Below are 20,874 nucleotides of genomic sequence, written 5' to 3'. Positions count from 1 at the left end.
TTGAGTCTGCAGCTGCTAGAACTGGGTAAGGAGAAGAGCTGGCTCACAATGTGTGGGGCTGGATCATTTCCTTTACAAAGAAAGATTGTCTTCAGACTGACATTCTATATTGAACAGTTCAATCTGCTACTCAGGGCATTGCACTCTTGAAATGGGCTTGTTTCCCATTTTTGGTCATTTGGAGCTTGGCCTGGACAAGGGGCTCAAGCCCAACTTAGGCTTCTTTTATCACACCAGGGGAAGGAAACCTGGGAAAGAGAACATAGTTCTTGCCCCCATATTCAATGCCCACACCACTGCTTCAGTCTATGCAACCATTACTGCTCACATGCAGTAGCATAACTGAGTGGGGGCAACCAGAACAGCAACTGCTTTTGGGGAGCGGGGCACAAAAATAGCTGCTGCCACCACTAGCAGTTAGCCATACCACCGCCACTGGCAGATGGCATTTCCCTAGCATACCGCCACTGCCCAGGGTTCAGAGTGGCTCTATTACACCTCTGCCCACATGCACAGAACTGCCACCTCCCCTCTCCTCTACGACTTGTGCAGCCTGCCCCTGAGCTAATACCATCTGCCCACCTGCCTGAGTGCTTCTGCACAAAGCCAGTTTATACTAGTGCAAGCATGGAAACAAGAATTAGGAGCCTCCCCTTCCAATACACTTTGCCTTGTAAGTTTGATTGTAAGTTCCTGGGGGCAGAGGCTGACACTTGCCACAGCAGTTTACAGCACTTGGTTTGATGCATCCCCAGGCTCAGATGGAGCTCCTAAGCATGAACACACTCCACATGTCCCATGAACACACTCCCAATTGTTCAGTAGCCTGGGGCAGGACCTGGAGTTTCCCTTATGCAGAAAATTCCATGGTCTCCGTTCTTTTTTTCTCACTTCAAAATGGAACAAAATCAAAAACTTTCAAAAGTTCCTATTAAACAAAACTCTAAAAAAAAAAAATCCTTTGGGGGGATGAGGGATTGGTGCATCAATCAGTGCACTGTGGGGTAGTGTAGTCTGAAAAGGACGAGTCAGTTTGAAATGAAACATGAAACCCTTTTGCTGTGGAAAAGTTAAGATTCTTTCAGCCTTTTCAGAGTGCTTTATTTTTTGTGTGTTTGTAATGAAATTGAAAGATTGAGGCACAAATCAGCAATGAGGAAGTGGAGGACCCACTTACATTTGCACTAATGGATTTTCAGGGACTTGTGGAACAGAATCGCATTTCAGTGCCTAAGCCCATTCTGACACAGTGCAAATGGAATAAAATCTAGCCCAAACTGAGAAGCATTGAAAGAGCAGCACTATGAAAGACCAGTGAGCTAGAGGACTGAGTTAGAAAACAAGATGAAAGGCAGGATCCAAAGCTGGGGGAATCGTTCCTCTGATGTGGATGGATGTGGGAGCAGAGTTAATCAAGTACAGATGGGCTCAGCACTGGGAACAAGGTAACAAACCACAATGATTGGCTTCCTGGGCAGAAAAGGATGTTAGTTCAGGATAAGCAGAGATGACTCAGGAGATGTATTTTCAGAAGCAAATAACACAGCCCCTTTCAAGTGACATTTTAAGAGTCACAAAATATTCAAACAACGGGGTACTCATTTTTCATGCAAGCTGCTATTGCCAATTTCTCACTCAGCAGTGACCCTAGAACATTTCTTGAAAAGGAAGAATGTTTCTCCAGCAGCATGAGGCTAATCTACTGGGGATTTAAGCCTCTGTTTACAGTTAAATGCACAGTTATATGCTGTGCCTGAGGAGCTGAGGCTTGGAAGAACTGCTTCCTGCAGAAGCTTCTCACACCCATTGAAATCCACCCTTGCTTCCTGAGGGTCCTTTGTACACTGGGGCTCACCTACAGTACACATCTATATGTAGACACGGCAAACCACCTCCTTGTAAGTTCCAATCACAGGAGAAAAGTGAGGGAGATGGAAGTAAAGTCCAAGCATTAGAGCCCCCCCAACCCTGTTCTAGTGGACTGTGATTTTATAGGCTTCAAAATTTGCCATAAAATCATAGGAAACTTAATATTTTAATTAATTTGTTTTCCAGCATTTGCTCCTTTTTAGTCTTTTTCAAGCTTTTTCTCTGCAACCACAGCAGCTAGAAATGTCCTTTTATTCAGTGAGAATAAGATTCTCCAGTAGTCATATGACTCCTGGAGCTGAAGCTTTACAGCAAACACCAAATATGGTGAGATTCATTATAAGATCATGAGAGCTGACTGTTCAGTCCTGAGATAGCACTTTATAGTATTAGGGTCCCTTTGTGACAGTGGAGGAAATCAGCATTTACATTTTCAAAAGCAAAAAGTCAAGTGTGAATTCCTCTGGGACCACTGGGCTCCAACTCCCTGGTATTGGGATGAGCAGTCATTTGGAAACCAGACTACATAATGTTTTTATTAACTTCAGAACATATAACTGGGAGGGACCTTCAGGGTCATCAAGCCAAGTCCTCATATAACCCAACTCATAAATTAATCAGGCTCCATCTCAAAACAAGCTAAGCTGTTTGCCCGCACTACTCCTACTGGCTGACTTCTCTGCAGCAAACTCCAAATCAATCCCATCCCCAGCTCATGACTCTAGAACAAGAACTCTGGACTTTCCCAGACAGCTGGCTGCATTCAGCTTTGATTCCTGTCCTTGGCCAGGGAAGCACCACATGCCACCGCAGTGCCAAAGAGCAGTTCATACTTCACATTACACAAGTAGGCTGTGGGTTTGGGATTGTAGCCCAGTCCCATTCAGGGACAGAGTGAATCAGCTTTGCTAGGCAAAGGGCTTGTGTGACCCAGGAAATGTTTGCATCCTAGAGCTGCTTATCAGTTCTTCCCAGAATTATACATATGGATCTAAAGGTGAACTGATAGGACTAGTCTGTTCAGTGGTGAGCTGGAGGGGTCCAAAGGGCAGTGGCTGGTGGTGTATAGTGCTGATCTCTGTGCACCCCATGAAGGCCTTTATACACCATCAGAGCGAGTGTTGCATGCTATCTTTTTGATTTGTTGGCGCTGCTTTTACACAAGGTGCAAGGAAATGTTCAGTTAGACCCAGTATGTCCATAGCTGCTCATTCTAGTGAGATATGTATTCCAGCTCAGTTCTCAGCTGCAAGCAACTGGGATCCACGCTGTTTCCATGCCACTGTCTTTCTAGGCCTGGGTCTTAGTTATGAGTGACAGTATTGCTCAGTGTGATCACGCAGAGCCCAGGAGTCTGACAGTCTGCTTCATTCACTGAACGCTAACATGTCAGCATTGCCCAACACTAGTCCCTACACAGCACAACAGCCAGTTCTAACTGGGTTGTGCCAGAGCCTCTTAAAGGTGCAGTTCCCCACAAGAGAAAGACCAGTTCTTTCCTCCAACTAGGGTTCACTGATTCCTCCTTAGGTGTTGGCTTAACTGACTCCCTGTGACAGGGCACTTAGGGTGCCTGCCGCTCGCAGGTGGGGAAAGGCTGATTAAGGAGTCAGCTGCCCAGGAAGAGGTGGGGCTGCAGCTATATAAGCCCTGAGCCTGAGCTAGTCTAGCAGGCCAGGCCTGGGAGCCACAAGGAGAGGCACTCCTGGCTGCAGGGCTGTGGTACAGCTCCTAGCAGGACAGCTGAGCTGGGGTAAACAGGCCAGAGCCTAGGGACCGCACAGGCCTTGGAAGAAATAGGCCTGAGAACAGGGCAGGTGAAGCCAGAGCCTGGAGAGGCAGGTCTTGGCAGAGAGAGGCCTGGGGCCTGAAAGACAGCTGAATGTGAAACCAGGACCAGAGGGTCCAGGAGCCCAGAGAGGAGATAGTGTTCGTTTAACTTGCTTGAGTGATAACCAGGGATCCTAGCTTTCTCTGATAAAAAAATCTCCAATTTTTAAATTAAAAAACTAACTCAAAATCCACATTTTCCCTGATTAAAATGAAACACCACTAATATATAAGTATAGGCATTTCATTTTAATCAAGGAAAAATGTGGATTTTTTTAGTTACTTTTTTTATACAAAAATTCAGGATTTTTTTTTTTTATTCAGAGAAAACTAGGATCCTTGGTGATAACATCTGTGAGGTCTGGGGCATGGTGTAGGGGTGGACAGAGCCATGTGATTAGCCCATAAGGCAACAACCATGATGCTGCAATCAGGTCTGGGAAGCCTTGGGGCAGCCGCCCTTATCTAAAGCAAGATCCACGAAGGTGTGGTGGGTGAGTGAAGGGGTGACTGCCCAAAGACAGCAGAGTGGGCAAGGGCTGAGGGGACTCCAGAGACTTCATAGCCACCCCTGGCAAGAACCCTGCTACACTTCTCCTCTTTGTTTAGCCAGAAGGAAGCTGTGGAGAGTGCTCAGCCTCCTAACACAGACATCGGTCTCCCTCACCTAAGGGGAATGAACGGTTTATGGCTCTCACTGCACAGTGGACTTCTAAATAAAGGTAGGGAGGAACTTTTCAGTTTCCTACCTTGATGTCTTCCCCACCTCCTGCACAAAAACAACACAGTTTATGGCTCCACTTTGCAACCTCCCTTGTGTCCTGCCTCCCATCTGCCCGACGGCTCTAGCTTCTTCCTCCATCTCTATCCTTTCCTGAGCTCAGTGCAATTCTGACCTTTTCTCCACAGGTAATAACAGGAAACATGAATAAGAGGCTACAACAGGATCTTCTTCTGTCTACACTGGTGAATATCCTGGTCATCATTATGTTAGGCTGAAGATCTAACCTAGGGGCAGGTAAAACACAGCCCAGAGGTCAGATGTGGCCCACCAGGCAATTCCATCCAGCCCACAGGCCCTCTCTGGAAGCCCTGGCCCTCCCTGCCCCTCTGCAACCCAGCGCCTCCATGCAGGAGGTGCAGCTCTGGTGGCTAAGCAACCACCCCCACCCCAGCCTGGCCTGCCCCACCCCAGCCTCAGCCAGGCGCACTGTCCAGCCTCCCTGCCTGTGAGAGTGAGAATTCAGGCCAGGGACCCCCACTGGGGGAAAGGAGATAAGAGCATGAGGAGATGTGTACTATGGGGCCAGACTGAGCTGGCCTCACACACTACAGGAGCGCAGGAGTGATGTGCTATGGGGCCAGGTGGGGATGGTCTTGCATGCTACCACTACATGCAGCTGGGGACTCAGGCAGGAGTAGTATGGGGCTGGGCAGGGCTGGCCCCACATGCTGCTGCCATGTGCAGCCAGGGACTGGGGTAGGAGCGTGGGGAGCTGCGTGCTACAGAGTCAGCCAGGGTTGGCCCTGCTCACTGCTACCACATGCAGCTCCGGGGACTCATCTCCAAGAGCTGCCTCCAAGGGAATGTGCCTCCAGGTCCTGCTCAGCTGCCTGACAGAGCCTGGTCCCACATGCTAGGGGCTGGTTTTCCACTCCAGGAAATAAAGAATGTTCTTTCAAAGGCTGCACTTTCTGAGAGGATGATTTGTAGGCAAAATAGGATTCAAGTCAGGGCCTGAGTTTAAATCTAGCCAGGCTGTGGTCTTCCCATGGAATTGTGGATATGTCAGTGTGCTCTACTCATGCCACAGGGATAACAGTTCCCTCTACCTCTCTCGTCTATTTGGGTTGTCCCTATTGGGACAGGCCTGGAAATATCTAATATCAGAGGGCTTTGGATCTAGCATATCGTGCTAGTATAACAACAGTAATAAATGTATTTGACCACTGACCTAGCATATTGTGTGATGATGATAAGCAGTAACAACAACACCAACAATAATAATAATGTATTTGAAATACAGGCCTTTGTAGACTTATCCTTTTTGCATCCACATAACAATGTCCTTCCGAATCACGATGTTTTGTATTTATCTGACAAATAAGATTTCATGAGACATTACAGCACATGCTTTGCTGTAATCCTAATTAAAGCCACAATCTTCCCTTTGTCTATATATTCGTAAATTTATTTGTCTTTTCTCCCCCAAAAAGTGATCTGTTAGAATCTGTTCTTCATAACCCAGGCTGCTGTTTCCCAAATTTGTTCCTGTAAGATCTAAGGGGTATTTGCATGCATTTGGAAGAACATCAGTTCCCTCAAGGAAGAAGAAGAAAAGTTTCCCCTCCTGTCCTACAAATGAAAACTGTTTACATAAGAGGGATCAAATCCAGGTCGTCTGGCTAGCCAGAAGCAAGCATCTTGGTGATTTTATAACTCAGCTTTTAAGAGAGGACCTTCTGAGAGAGATTATAGCAAGAATGAATTCCAAACTTGAGATGCTCCCAAAGGGATGACCATGGTCTTCACCTGTTTTTAAACAACAGCTGTGCTTTGTGGGGGCAGCACTCAGTGCTTGTAATGGTATGTTACTGGCATATATTATTCAGCGCTAGATGTCTCTGAATTGCACAGAGTTCCAGACAGGCTGCGATTCTTGGTAAGCTGTAAGGACAAAGCTGGAACTCAAGATGCATGGATGTTTGAGCTTCCAAATTGCGCCAGATTTTGCTCAGCAGTGGGACCAACTTTCACAATATTCGCTTAGCTTTCCAGAAATAAAATTATAAGAATAGAACTATATTTGTATTGCAGTAGCATCTAGGAGCCTCAGTCATGGACCTGAACTCTCTCCGTGCTAGGAACTTTACAAACAAGGGGAAAAATATCCCCTGCCACAAAGAGCTTATTATAAGTATGAGACGAGAGACAACAAATCATAGACAGACCATCAGGGAGCTACACAAAAACAATGAGATGACACTGGCCAGTGTGATTGGCAGTGGTTTCTTCCTCTTCCTTCAGATGTATGTTATTACATCTATCAGAGTACAGTATTACATATATGAATCTGTATGCAGCAGAGAGTACTTACAGCCCCTCTGAATAGGTGGTGATTGTTGGATCATCTCTGAGCCCAAAGCACAAAACATTCCCCAGAAACCATTAGGAGGTCAGACTAATCTCTGGTGTAAAAACATTAACAAGTCCTAGCAGAATCAACACACACATGCGGAAAAGAGGAGTTAGTACAAATGGTTCCACTCCATTCTATTAGATGTGCACTTGACTTAGCCTCAAAAACCTGGCCCATGCATGAGAGAGTTGCATACACATGGTAGTTATGTTGCAGTAGGGCCAACTTTCACAGTATTTTGTGTTCAATTGAAAGCCCCAACTACCACTAGGTGATTGCACATGACTTTCTTGTTTCATTTAAAAACACAACATTTCTAACCCCTATGGTCACAGAGAGAAACCCAGAACTATGAACTGGGTATAAAACTAAAGGCAAATAAAGTCCCCAACATATGGTGCTTTAAAATAGCTTGACTTTTAAAACAAACTCATGAGTCCTGAGGGGAGATGCTGCCTCATGATTTTTTTAATACCTCAGGTTGATAACATTGTATGAGGAGTCATTCAACTTCCCTGAGTTTGGAAATAATGGGCTGTTAGGAGTAAAGGAGTGATTTCATTTTTTTTTTTTAAGGCCATCTGCTGTTTGCTCATGGAAATGCAGGCGAAGTTCCACCTACTGCCAATGCCAATTCAAATGACATTGTTGTAGCACAGGGGTTGGCAACCTATGGCCAATGGACCAGATCTGGCTTACAGCTGTGGGGTTTGTGTGGCATTCAGCATTGAAGGGGTTCTGGCTATGGGTACTCTCTGCATCCTGCAGCAGGGAGAAGCACTGACTGTGGCAATCCGAGCACTCACCTGTCTCCTACCAGAGATGGGACATTCTGGCCTGCAGCTGAAAGATTGCCTGCCGCTTCTCTAAAAGAATCCATCTGTCTTGGGTAATGACCAAAGAAAAAGCAACAGATCCCAGCATAGTGTTTTGTGTCAAGCCTTCCTAGCAGTTGCAAGCGTCGACACCACAGTTACGCTGATGTAACAGAGTAGGAACTCTGGGGGTAGGGAGCTACAAAAAAAAAAAAAAAAAAAAACCAACAACAAAAAAACAACTCAAATTCAATCACAGGATGCTGGAAATACATGACAAAGTAGTCACATCTCTTTTTAAACACTCCCCCCCCCCCCCCCCAAAAGAGAGGATTTTCACTCAGGGCTACCACGGGGGAGTGAAGTAAAATGATCTCTGCAAGCACAGAATAGACCAAGTTCTCCATGTTTGCACAGCTCTCTGGCTAACCTTCAGATCAAACCAGCTTAATTGTAAAGCCCACATTTTCTTCAAGGAAAATGGTCATTTTAGACTTCCACTCCCATAGAAACTTCTTTTTCTGATACTTTCCTTGCTCCAACCTGCTTTTGCCAACAACTAAACACACTAACAAGAAAAGATCATCAGTGTTAAATTAGCCTTGCAGCAGACAGTCTCAGCCTGAAATGAAGCTGAAACATTTTCACTCTGCTAGTAGGATGGACTGCAGAAATGCTTGTGACAGACACAAAACATCAGGGGGAAGAGGAAATTGGGAAAGCAGAGGAGGAAATAAAAAAGAAAAATCTAGGCACATTACTTTGATGCACTAAATTCTCTGCTTTATTTGGACAGAAACAGGAAAACAACCTGGCTAGGACAAGACTGGGGAAAGGGCAAGGCAGTTTTAATAAACAGCAGATGTATAATTCAGAGAGCCTGGACTTTAAAAGTTGTTGAGGAAGTCCCTTAAAACAGTGACTTGTTCTGTCCTAATGCTGAGTAAGATCAAAATGATACATCACTCATTCTGCTAATGCAGCCCTCTCTCAAGAATTCTATGCAGAAATAAACAAGATAGCACCCAATTGGAGTGGCATTGGAGGGGAACTGAGTGATGCCCAGTTAACACTGGTTTTGCACACTATTTATTATTATCTTTTGGATCAATTGTGATGAGAGCCTCCAGCTGGGGACCTGGCTCCATAACACTAGGGCAGTGATGATGCGTAAGAGGTGCACAAGGGTACACATGCACCCGAGAGCGCCAGTGTACCCCCTGACCAGCCACGCTCACTGTTTAGGCAATGGGCAGGCAGGGCAGGTGGGAGCGTTGGTGGCCCCCTGCAAGCGCCAGCCAATTGCTGCAATTGGTGCCCCCAGCTACAACTGCTGGCCAATCAATGCATGCCCCACCCCAGTCTGCAAGATCGCCCACGTGGAACACCCCCACCCCATCCCCAGTCTTCAGGATTGCCGTCAAGGATTGGAGGGACCGGTCTCAGTGGGGGCACGTGCCCCCCCCCGCAAGGCAGCACCAGTCACCCATGCACTAGGGCTAGGGATAGACATTCAAAAAGCCTGAGCCTGAATTGATTCAATCTTTGCAGGTTAGTCTGACCTGGCTAAGCTGAATCAGTTTGTAACTGTCCAGACATCCCAGAAATGCAGGCACAAGCCTGTAGTGGCTCAGGCCAGAAGCCAGGGGATGCTAAAGCAGCCCTCCCTTCCCATCCATAGTGCTAAGCTGCGAGGGATAAGGGGTGGCCAGGTCCCAGCAGGATGCTCTGATTAGGGAGGGGTCCCCCCCTACCTTCTGACCAGCCCAGCAGGGAATTGATAAATGTTTGTCAGCCCATTAAGAAAATAACAGAGGGACATTACCAGCTACCTGTTGATTTTCCCTTTGCCTCATCTGCCACAACACAGACTATAGCCAGCATGTAGTCTGGTATCTAATGCTGAGAGGTGTCTGTTTAAGGCAGAGGGGATGTGGGAATCCCTGCTTGGCAGGGAGTGGGGAGGGGAGGGGGTGAGCATGGGGAAGCCAGGCAGACACCTCCAGTCTCTGCCCAGCTCCAGCCAGTGAGCAGAGGGGAAAGGCCAACTCTTCTGCGGAGCAGAGAGCTGGCCCAGCGCAGACAGCATGCCAGGATGCTGGGAGACTCTGGTTTAACTTAAACCAGCAAGGGGTCTGGGACAGACCATTCACATAAACCACTTGACCAAACTAGTTGTCTGATACTACATTCAACCAGGTTTATCTCAAACTGGTTTCAGCCATTTTCAAACTGGTTTAGGTGCACTGAACATCTGTTCTGTTACAGATTTAAACCAGTTTCTGATCACTTAAATCAGTTAATGTGTAATGTCTGTCCCTAGCCTAGGGCTCTGAAGTCCCTGACTCAGTAGCTTTTCCAAGCTGGCTCCCTGGACAGACACTCTCCTCTTCCACACTAAGCAAACTTTTAATTCACTTTGGAGGTAGATTAAGCCTCACAGAGAGCTTTGAAATAAGAGTGTACACCCAGAGCAGTCACCACACTTTAAACTCCTGCCTTAGTTTATTATACAGTAGTCCCGTATAGAGAAACTATTAATCTATGTTGAGACACCATAGGCTGATATAACCAATGAGGAGTGGAGGTAGCATAGCACAAGGTAGTTTGGCATAACAAGCAGCCAACACTGGGGGGCAATGAACTAACCACAGCTATCCTACAGTGTACTTCAGTAAGCAAAATCTGGCAGTACACTGCACCTCCAGAGTTCCCACAAGTTTATTTGAACAGATGTGTAACACCATTTCAGCATGTCACATTTCCTGATACCTGGCAAGTTGACTCACATTAGGCTCTTGTAAACCGCTTGTGCTGGAACAAGACTTGGCATGTGCACTTCACCAGAAAGAACACCATGTTCCTCGAGGATGAGCAAAACAGCCTTGTACACAGCACAGCTGGCCAATGCTCCAACACTGTCAGCTGTCCCCTCTCCCTTTTCAAAATCATGCTGACAATGCGGAAGTCAGGGTCACTGTACTCCATATCACTGCAAGAGCATGCATGTGGAGGAACAATGACTTTCTACTGTAAGTCTAGCACTGTTTGGATGATACAAATACAACCTCATATTAGAGCAATAAATTACCTAGGACTTTATACCAAGCACTTGACTGCCAACCAAAAGCCCACAGGCAGGATTCTGCAACTTTCATTCAAGCCATGAATGCATCACAACATTATCCTCATCATGATTTAGCATTTACACATAGTTTTCCTCCCCCATTTGGTCAGCTCCCTGGCAGCTCCTAGTCAGTGAGATGGGAACAAGGATTACAATTGCTGAATGGGTAGCTCAGATCAGCATTTCTCCCTGTCATTTTGTTAGATCTCACGAGCAGAGTTTAGTCTGAGCTTGTATAGAACACTAGGTAATAATCAGAGGCTACAAGGAGCAGTTGACCTAATGGTTCATTTGTTCTTCACTCCATAGATGGTAACAATAGTCTCTCTCTTTTAATGGTCTTGATGCTCCACTAATTAAATTAACCTTTGCTGTTAGCTGGTTCTGTTCTCTCCTCCCATTTCACAGCCCTAGATACTGTTTATTTTTTTTTTCCAAATCACAGATCCACCCACAGAGACCAGTCTTAAGCAGCAGCTAGGGTTTCAGCTTTAGTTAAGCAGGAAAGGAAGGATAAATCAGCTGAAGATTAGGCTTAGTCTCTGCTCTACACAGCCATAATTCTGAAAAAATCTTTTCCGGTTCATTCTGCTTTTCAAAAATAAAGTGTGTATTATATTCTGGGACATGTTATATGGCAGAAAATATGGTACATATTTCCAGAAAGGAATAAAAATCATTTCCAAGCAGCTTAAAATGCACTCTGCTGCTCCAAAACAGAAAGCACTGTGTATAATTAACAGGCATCAAAGGATCTTCTCTTATAGGCAGACCATTCCAGAATAAGCCTTCGGGTTATTTAACCTCTTCCTTTGAAACAGCCTGACTTGCGAAGTCTAACTTGACTTGGCAATTCAACCAAGGGAAGAGAAAACATTATTCTAATCAATATGTAGTAACAGCATACAGAGAAAGAAAAAAAATTCTAAGAAAATATATGCAAATGGAATATGGGCAAATTAACCTTTAACTGGAACCTCTGCTTCTCTTGTACATTTACATTTGCACTTAAGGGTGCATTGAAACTGAGGTCTTTTTTTTTATTATCTTTTTGAAAGATGAAGATGATGGAAAGGGAAAGAGAACTAGTTATCTGTGCTGCTATGGAAGTAGGCAACTAAGCTTATTTGGGAGTCCAAGAAGAGTGGTCGTTCCTTAAGAAGATGATCCTCCAAGCCCAAAGGGTGACAATCCCAACATGGATCAAAAGGGACAAGAGTGCTGAAAAGCCCCCATGGCTTACCAAAAGCATCTGAGAATGTCTCAAAGCCAAAAAGGAGGTGTTCACCCACTGGAAGGGAGGAGCCATCACCAAGGAGGATTATACCTCCATTGCTTGAGATTGTAGGGGGGCATTAGGAAGGCTAAGGCAGAGATGGAACTTGGACTAGCAACCCAGATCAAAGATAACAGGAAGTCCTTTGGGGGTAAAAAGAAGGTACCAAGTAACGTGGGGCCTCTGCAGGACACACTTGGAAATCTGGTGGTCACACCAGCTGACAAAGCTAACCTCTTTAAGAGATTTTTGCTCCCATTTTTCTGAACAGAGACATACCCCCCCCCCCCCCACTCGGATCCCAGATGGACTCAGGGGAGGCACAGCTAGGCCCAGGGTCAGTGCGGACCTAGTCAGGGAACTTCTGGTGGGACTAGAAATGTTCAAATCAGCAGATCCTATGACCTCCACTCCAGAATAAGGGAATTGGTGGAGGTCATTGCACGACTCCTGGCTTAGCTGAGCACTCGTGGGGCTCTGGCAAGGTGCCAGAGGACTAGAAAAGGGCCAATGTGGTCTCCATTTTCAAAAAAGGGAGGGAGGAGGACCCAGGAAACTATAGACCCATTAGTCTTACCTCAGTCTTGGGAAAGCTGTTTGAGAAAATTATCCAGGAGCACATCTGTGAGGGACCAGCAGGGGAGATTATGCTTAGGGGCAACCAATATGGGTTAATTAGAGGCAGGTCCTGTCAGACCAACCTCATTGCCTTCCACAACCAGGTCCCAAAATCCTTGGACACAGGTGTCGCAGTGGACGTAGTCTTCCTGGACTTTACGAAGGTCTTTGATACTGTCTCTCACCCCATCCTCATTAAAAAATTAGGCGTCTGTAGTGTTGATACCTACACAGTCAGATGGGTTGCAAACTGGCTGGAGGGCCGCACCCAGGGTGATGGTGGACGGATCATTTTTGACCTGGAGGGATATGGGCAGTGGGGTGCCCCAGGGCTCATTCCCGCACTGTTCATAGTTTGTAGGGTTGGAAGGGACCTGAGCAGATCATCTAGTCCGACCCCCTGCCATGGCAGGAAAGAATACTGGGGTCAAATGACCCGAGCAAGATGTTCATCTAACCTCCTCTTAAACACCCCCAGGGTAGGAGCCTGCACCACTTCTCTTGGAAGCTGGTTCCAGACCCTAGCTGCCCTGACTGTGAAGTAGCGCCTCCTGATATCTAACCTAAATCTACCCTCTGCCAGCTTGTGACCGTTATTCCTGGTCACTCTTGGTGGTGCTCAGGGAAACAGTGACTTCCCCAATGCCTGCTGATCCCCCCTGACTAGTTTATAACATCTTCATCAGCAACTTGGACAAGGGAGTGAAAAGCACCTTATTGTTATCTGCAAATTTCAACAAGATGTGGGGAGAAGTGGGCATGCTAGAAAGAAGGAACAGGCTACTAGATCTGGACAGGTTACAGAGGTAGGCGGATGAGAACAGAACGGGTATGGGTTTCAATACAGACAAGTGCAAGGTGTTACACCTAGGGAGAAAGACCCAGCAGCAGACCTACAGGCTGGGGAATTCCCTTTTCGTCAGCACAGAGGCAGAAAAGGATCTTGGAGTCATCACTGATTCCAAGATGAACATGGGCCGGCAGTGTGAGGATGCAGTCAAGAAGGCCAACTGCACCTTGTCATACATCCACAGATGCATCACAAGCAGGTCCAGGAAGGTGGTCCTCCCCCTCTATGCAACATTGGAGTACAGTGTCCAGTTCCGGGTGCCGCACTCTAGGAGAGATGTGGACAGCATTGAGAGGGTCCAGAGGAGGGCCACTCACATGGTCAAGGGACAGCAAGGCAGGCTCTGTGAGGGGTGGCTATGGGACCTGAACCTGTTCAGCCTCCACAAGGGAAGGCTGGTGGGGGGAGGGGATCTGGTGGCCATCTATAAACTTGCCAAGGGGGACCAGGAGGCAATGGGAGAGTCCCTGTTCCCTCGAGCACTACCAGGAGTAACAAGGAATAACAGCCATAAATTGACTGGGAGTAGTTTCAGGCTAGACATCAGGAGGTGCTACTTCAGTCAGGGCAGTTGGGGGCTGGAACCAACTTCCAAGGAAAGCAGTACACGCTCCTACCTTGGGGCTCTTCAAAAGGAGGCTAGAAAATCACCTTGCCAGGGTCATTTGACCCCAGCATTCTTTCCTGCTATAGCAGGGGGTCGGACTTCATGATCTGATTAGGTTCCTTCCGACCCCACCAACTATGAAACTATAAGCTTGAACCAGCCAATGACTTTTAAATCCAGTTACACTGCAGATATCCAGTGCTTCTGCTGCCCTTTGGAGTTCTTTGCACCACAAGCAAAACATGATTTCCATCTCCGTCAACCTTTTACTAGGCGTGTGTGAAATCAATTTTGTAACATTTTATAACTTCATAACATTAAAGAATATTTTCCTAAGTTCTCACCACTGCTGCTCAATTATGACATCTCCATGAAGACTGATTTGAAAGGTTTATCCAGGATCAGAGTAAGTGCCTCTTACAGCTAGCTTCAGGTTGAAATTTTTTTCACAACATTATGAAGGAACAAAAATAGAGGGCTGTAAACTAGTCATCCAGCAACTTTAATGGCATTTGCTACTCCAAACACACTAGGAGGGACATTTTCAACAAATCCCATGGAATTCAGGAGCACGAGTCTAATGAACACACTGGGGAAGGCATTGGCTCTTATGTCCCAAATGCCAGTTTGAGTATAAGTAGCAATAGCTTAGTCTAATGGAGTGAAATTCAGGGTGTGAATCTCCCATCTACTTCTTCACTTACATACAAATATGAAAAATATTATGAGTGAATGGTTGTGAAAGCAGGGGGCAACCCCGGTGGCTTTTCTCTCCACAGCATGTCAAACGTTTCTGATTGAACAGGAAGTCAATGCTAACAAATTCATCAACAATCTCCATGCCTATACAAGAATAGTTTTCAACACATGTATACATCCCAGGCTTGGGCAGAGACCCTCAGCAGCTGAAGAGTAAGCTATCCCTTCCAGAGCCAACTGTCATGCTGAAACTCAGATGCTTTGGAATAGAGAGTCAATTATTTTTCTTTGGGTTGTACTACAGAGGCTTCTGCTTGTTTTCCAAACTCCTGCATGAGAATTCCTTCCCTTTTTAGAAAAAAAAAAAAAATCATTCCTCTGTGTAAAACCCACTCACTTTGCAGCTGCCATAGGAACACAGAACAAATAGCTATGCCAGGAATTGCAATCTGATACCAGCAGCTGCAAGCATTGAAGGGGGGTGGCAGATGGAGAAGAAAACTCATGGATTAATACAAATTTGAATGGAGGGAACATTAAGAGGAAGCTAGGTTGTGAAAAGCCATTGTTGGAGACTCAGGTTCTGTTAAACTGAAAACCACTAGAGTTTGGAGCAAGGGGCAGGTTCCCCCCCAGCTGTTTTAATTATCACACCATGTACAGGGAGACATGAGCTGCAGTTTTCTGTGAGGATGGACTATCAAAGCAAAGAGAGTATGACCAGAAGGGAAAAACCTTATTCAGCTGTGCTGCAACCTGGATGGCATGGATACACACAATCCCAAAGTTGCTATTTAGGGGAGCACCAGGCTCAGGAATCCAACTTCAGATTTGAGAAACAAGCATTGAAAAGAGAGATAAGTTGTTAAAGAACATCACTAGAAAATAGTATAGTAACCCAACTGCAAAACATCAGGGGTAGCAAGATATCAAGCTACACTGACAGCAGAGAAAGTGTCAAACGGTGTTTCAGGTTGCCTGAAGTAACTACCTGAAATGCAACTAAGTGTATTGCTGCAAGAAATACCTATATAAGCAAAGCAGCTGGTTTGATTGTATAGTGGGAAAAGTTTTGCCAACTTCAAACAGGTGTTTTCTTTTGCTAAAATGAAAGTTGTTTATGACAAAGATGATGTTCCTATTATCTGCTCCCTCCCTGGCTCACAGGGCAACTTGTGTGAACTCCCTATACCAATGCCCTGAGGGGCTGAAAAACCTCGTGTAGGGGCTCCATCTGCCACTGAAGCTGGGAATTCATCCTTGGACTTCACTTGTCTAGAAGCCTTTACAGGCAGGGTGTATGGGTTCTCTCCTTCCCACCTGCCCCCATGCTGTGTTAGTGTTGCCAGACTTAAGAGTTGCATTAGCTCAGAGAAACAGTGAACGTCTCCTACTGAGGCATCGTACCCGGGTTCAAATATAATTTTAAAAAGTCAGGTTGCAGAAACCACATAGCAGGAACAGAAGTAAAATTCTGTGTTTTAATTAAAAAGGAGAGTTTCAGTCAGACAAATACATCCCAAACATGATCCCCTACTATAGGAACACTTGGCAGCTTTGCATTAAATTGTATAATTTCTTCAGGGAAAAAAAGTGTCCGTCTGTCTTTTCCTGAAGAGTATCTTTTAAAATCCATCTTCAAAAATCACCCTACCTTAGTGACAGCACTGGAAAGCCAAAGATCAACTCATCTCAATCTCAAAGAAAACAATAAATATTTGTGAAGGAATAAATTACAGTTTGTTTATGATAAGGGCATGGTCAGAAAGCAAGGCCTTACTTCCACTTCAGTCATTCTGCCCCAATGAAGTCCAATAGTTGAAGCTTGATTTTAAAAACAGCACTTATTTTTAAACTGAAAGAGGTGTGGATGTTTGAAAACATAAATGCAGGCTGCTTAGAAACGCAAGTATTCTGCATATCAGCATTCACTGTTCTGAGTGCCGAAACTGCCTCAAAGAACACTAATTTGCTTAGCCTAACATGCAACAGCAGACAGGAGACTGCCAAGTTACCTTCCCATACAACACAGACCTTGGTTCTCCTGTAGCAGCTCTCTCCATACCCCATTATTCAGGTTCTGTTGAGAGTAGCCACATGGATCCAACCTCATGCAATGACTGAGGAAAACAAATCTGACCATCTTCTTGAGGAACAACACCATATCTCTTCAGCCTCAAAAGGATGCCCCCTGTGCATCAATTTCTTTGTATAACAATGACAAAGATTCCCTGATTCTCACCTCTGAGGCCAACTGGATGATCCTCAATGGAAGGGAAGAGTGGGGATTTTGGATGAATACCCAGCCTCGGGACAGACTGCTCATATATTTGAGAGCAGGGATTTCCCATTGCTCATTAATATTATACCATGTAACCTTTCTGACTTTAATGGAGTTACACCTGATTCATACTACTAACGTGAAGGGGGAACGAAGTCTACTTAATTCCTTTTGCGATCATGATAAAAATATAAACCTAAATCACTAATAAAGAAAAATACAGCATGACTACTGACACCAAGCATGAATTAAAAATAAGAGGGTCCAGTATGCAGCATGTCTGAAGTACTTACTAAATGAAAGACCCATCTTTCTTTCAAATGTTCATTGTTTTGCCATGACGAAATTTTCCAGTTCTCCCAAAAATCAACCTTTACTTTTATAAATAAATGATGTCAATATAAAAAACACCTCAAGACTAATACTGAACACTAAAGATTTAAAAATTCACATGCAGGAAATGAGGATGAACACATTGACTCAGACTTGAAATTTTAATTTAAAAAAGATCCCCAAGATGGGCCTAGCAATAGGTGATATCGTGCCAATGGAAGTGGAAAGTGACTTTTAAAAACCATAACCACTGTAAATAAATTTGAGTGCGTTCTGTACAAAGGTATTCACTTAAATTTTGCCACCTTTTTGAAATATAAAATCAGGTAAGTCTACACTACTCAAAATTTAGTTTCTGCAACATTATCCTGATTAAACATTTTATATATATATAAACTTATTTAGTATTAATAATTGCAACATACTTAACTACACAAACATGTAACTAGAAAGAAATTCTACATTTAATAGTCCAATGTAATAGTTTCATCTGCCAATTAAACCTACAATGGAAAAATACTTGTTAATCTTTTTAACATTACTGAAAATGCAAATATATTTCATTTTTGGATGAAAACAATTAAAAGGTTAAGGTCTGGAACAGTACACAGTATCTTGCATATGAAATCTATAAGACTGCTCTAACTCTTGTAGATAATATTACACCTCAATGAAAAACAAAATGTTCATAATAGGTTTACAACATGTACTCTTTAGAGGCAAAAAGAAAAGCTCTGCTTTCTATTAATGAAGAAACATCCATTTATTATAAAACAAGATAGAAGATTTTAGAATTAAGTTGAGACAAGGCAACATTAGAGCAACCACTTTAGAGCTTGTGAATGACATGTAGTTTCAAGCTTGCAAATCAAGAATGTAACTCCTAACATGCTGTCTTCTCTCTATAAATGGGATGAAGTTGAGAAGCAAAGCTTCAAGGTATAAGGATTAGAGCCATCTGTGAAAAATAAGAACAAAATGTTAAGTATAAAAATTTGACTGACAAGTTATATGCAGTGAAAACACCATGCACTGCCTGACAGTTTTGATGGGTTGGTTGGTTGGCTTTCTTTTAGGAACTCTGACCTTCAGACACTGAATGTCTTACGAAAAGAGGTTATTTACAGAATGGTGACACTTTGTAGACCATCTGACAAAAAAAAAACCCTAATTCAGACCACATGTACATGGCACAGCATCCAGAAGTTGAAACATTATGTGTAAGAAAGTTTTCCCGCTGTTACTGGCCTCCCAAAGAACCTGCAACAGTAACACCTAAAAGGCAATTTCAGAGGCAAGAGGAGGTATGTGGCTGCTTAGTGACATTCAAAAGCTGAAACTAAAACTGCTATCAAAGGTAAAGGCCAATAGGAGGAACAATTTCATTTTTGCTCACACTGAGAGGAAGGGCAAGAAACCCACAGCTCTGACGGCTCTGCAAGAAGGTAATTGTAATACTGACTTTCTACCTTACATACCAGATGCTCTTGCTTCTGGTAACAGAGCTACAACTCTGGAGCTCATGGGTGCTTGGCCCAGTGATACAGTCTATGTGGAGTAACATTACTGCACAAAGTACCAGTTCTTCATGCTTGAATATTGTTGTCCACCTTTTTAAAATAAGTCTCTCTGAACTGACTTATGTTATGGTAGTAGAGAAAAGAAAACAAACCATTTTCCTTCCCCCTCTATGCCTCTGCCTCATTCCGTCTTCTCTCAAATGACATCAAATACTGAACAGCCTTATTCATTGTTTTAGATGCCAAAAGGGGTAAACCTAACTCCCTGTACATACAGGACAATTTTCATCAGCAGCAAGTGTTTTACACTGTTCAGATTCACAGGGATGGTAGGTATTAATAACTATAACTTAAAAATATCTTTAGGCAGACTGGGAGGTTTAGTGGATCACTCGATGTACAGGAGTCAACAATGGGGGCTGTTGTTGCAAAAAAGCCAATAGAATACTGGGCCTATGAGTGGGAGTATCACCTGCAAGTTAAAAGGGAAGCAATTTTTCTCACCCTATTCAGCACTAGCTAGACCTCACCTGGAGTACTGTGTCAGTTTGGGACACTGCACTTCATTTTTTACTCTTCTGCTGACTTTCCAGATTGTCCATGTCTTTCTTGATCAGAGGTCTATGACATGGGACTTATAAGAAATGGTTGAAAGAACTAGGTTTGGTTTAGTCTGGAGAAGGAGAGACTGAAGGAGGATTTGATACATCGTCAAATATCTGTACAGTGGTTATAAAGAAGATGATGATAGACCAGGGGTGGGCAAAATAGAGCCCATGGGCTGCATCCAGCCTGCTAGGCCATTCTATCTGCCCTGCGGGGCCCCTAAAAAATTTAGTAAATTAATATTTATTTGCTCCTGGCTGCCTGTCAAAAGATGACAGGAGCAAGGGACAGTAGGACAGAGGTGGAGCCTCAGCAGGACGCAGCAGCCCAGCCCCATCCCACCCCCAGCCATTTCCCTACCTTCCCGCCCTCCAACACTGCTCCAGCACCATGTGGCTCCTGGCTACATCGCTGGACCAGGGAGCACAGGGCCACCGGTACCCTGGGGCCAGGAATGGGAGAGTGTGTGTGTCTGTGTGTTTTCATAGGGCAATTCCTAGATGCACCACCCACCATACACATGCACCCACACCTCCCCCTCACACTGCCATACATGCAGACCCCATATCCACAAACCCTCACACACGCCAGCCACACTCCCCGCCACACAGTCCCCACAAACCCCATACTCGCCCACACACCACATATCCACACACACCCACATGCTCCATCACCCCACACCCACAACCCCCATACCTATCCACACCCTCTGCCACACCCCACAGCCCCCCACAAACCTATACCCACTACCCATGTCCCCCTCCCCTCCACCTTTCCCCTAAAGGTGGGCATGTGTTCTCTTCTAGGTTGGCGGGCCTCCTCCGGTGGGCTTTAAAACTAGGCTCGTCAGGGGAAGGGGTAGATGAGGGCGGAGGAAACATCAGACTGCCAGACCAAACAGCACCCACAACTACAGCCCAGCCCAGACCAACGAGCGAAGCGAATAAATAGCTAAGAGATAGGGGCCAGGGTAACGCTGGGACTAGGGGGGTCAGGTACACACATCCACAGGAGGCCTCAAATGCCTCTACACAAACGCTCGTAGTATGGGTAACAAGCAAGAGGAACTGACCCTCCTGCTGGCTGACACCAGCCCAGACATAGTGGGGATTACGGAAACACGGTGGGACTCAACGCATGATTGGGTGGTGATTGTCAAGGGCTATAGGCTGTACAGGAGGGACAGGATAGGAAAGAGAGGTGGGGGCGTGGCACTCTATATTAAGGAGGAATACACATCCTCGTCAATTAGCAAGGAGTCAGGGGAGGGGCACTCTGAAGTGCTTTGGGTTAGAGTACAAGG

The 20,874-nt window shown here is 45.1% G+C and overlaps 1 long non-coding RNA gene across 1 annotated transcript; it reads left to right on the top strand.

The window, feature by feature from the left end:
* Nucleotides 1-11,379: 11,379 nt before the first annotated feature.
* LOC109316202 lies at nucleotides 11,380-18,394 on the top strand. Its single transcript, XR_002102757.1, has 3 exons — nucleotides 11,380-11,391; nucleotides 16,230-16,234; nucleotides 16,426-18,394. It is a non-coding gene; the product is annotated as an uncharacterized LOC109316202 (long non-coding RNA).
* Nucleotides 18,395-20,874: the final 2,480 nt, after the last annotated feature.

Source organism: Crocodylus porosus, unplaced genomic scaffold (genome assembly GCF_001723895.1).
Source record: "Crocodylus porosus isolate Cpor-Errol unplaced genomic scaffold, CroPor_comp1, whole genome shotgun sequence".
NCBI lineage: Eukaryota > Metazoa > Chordata > Crocodylia > Crocodylidae > Crocodylus > Crocodylus porosus.
Note: the sequence above shows the minus strand (reverse complement) of the source record. Positions and strands in the feature narration are given on the sequence as shown.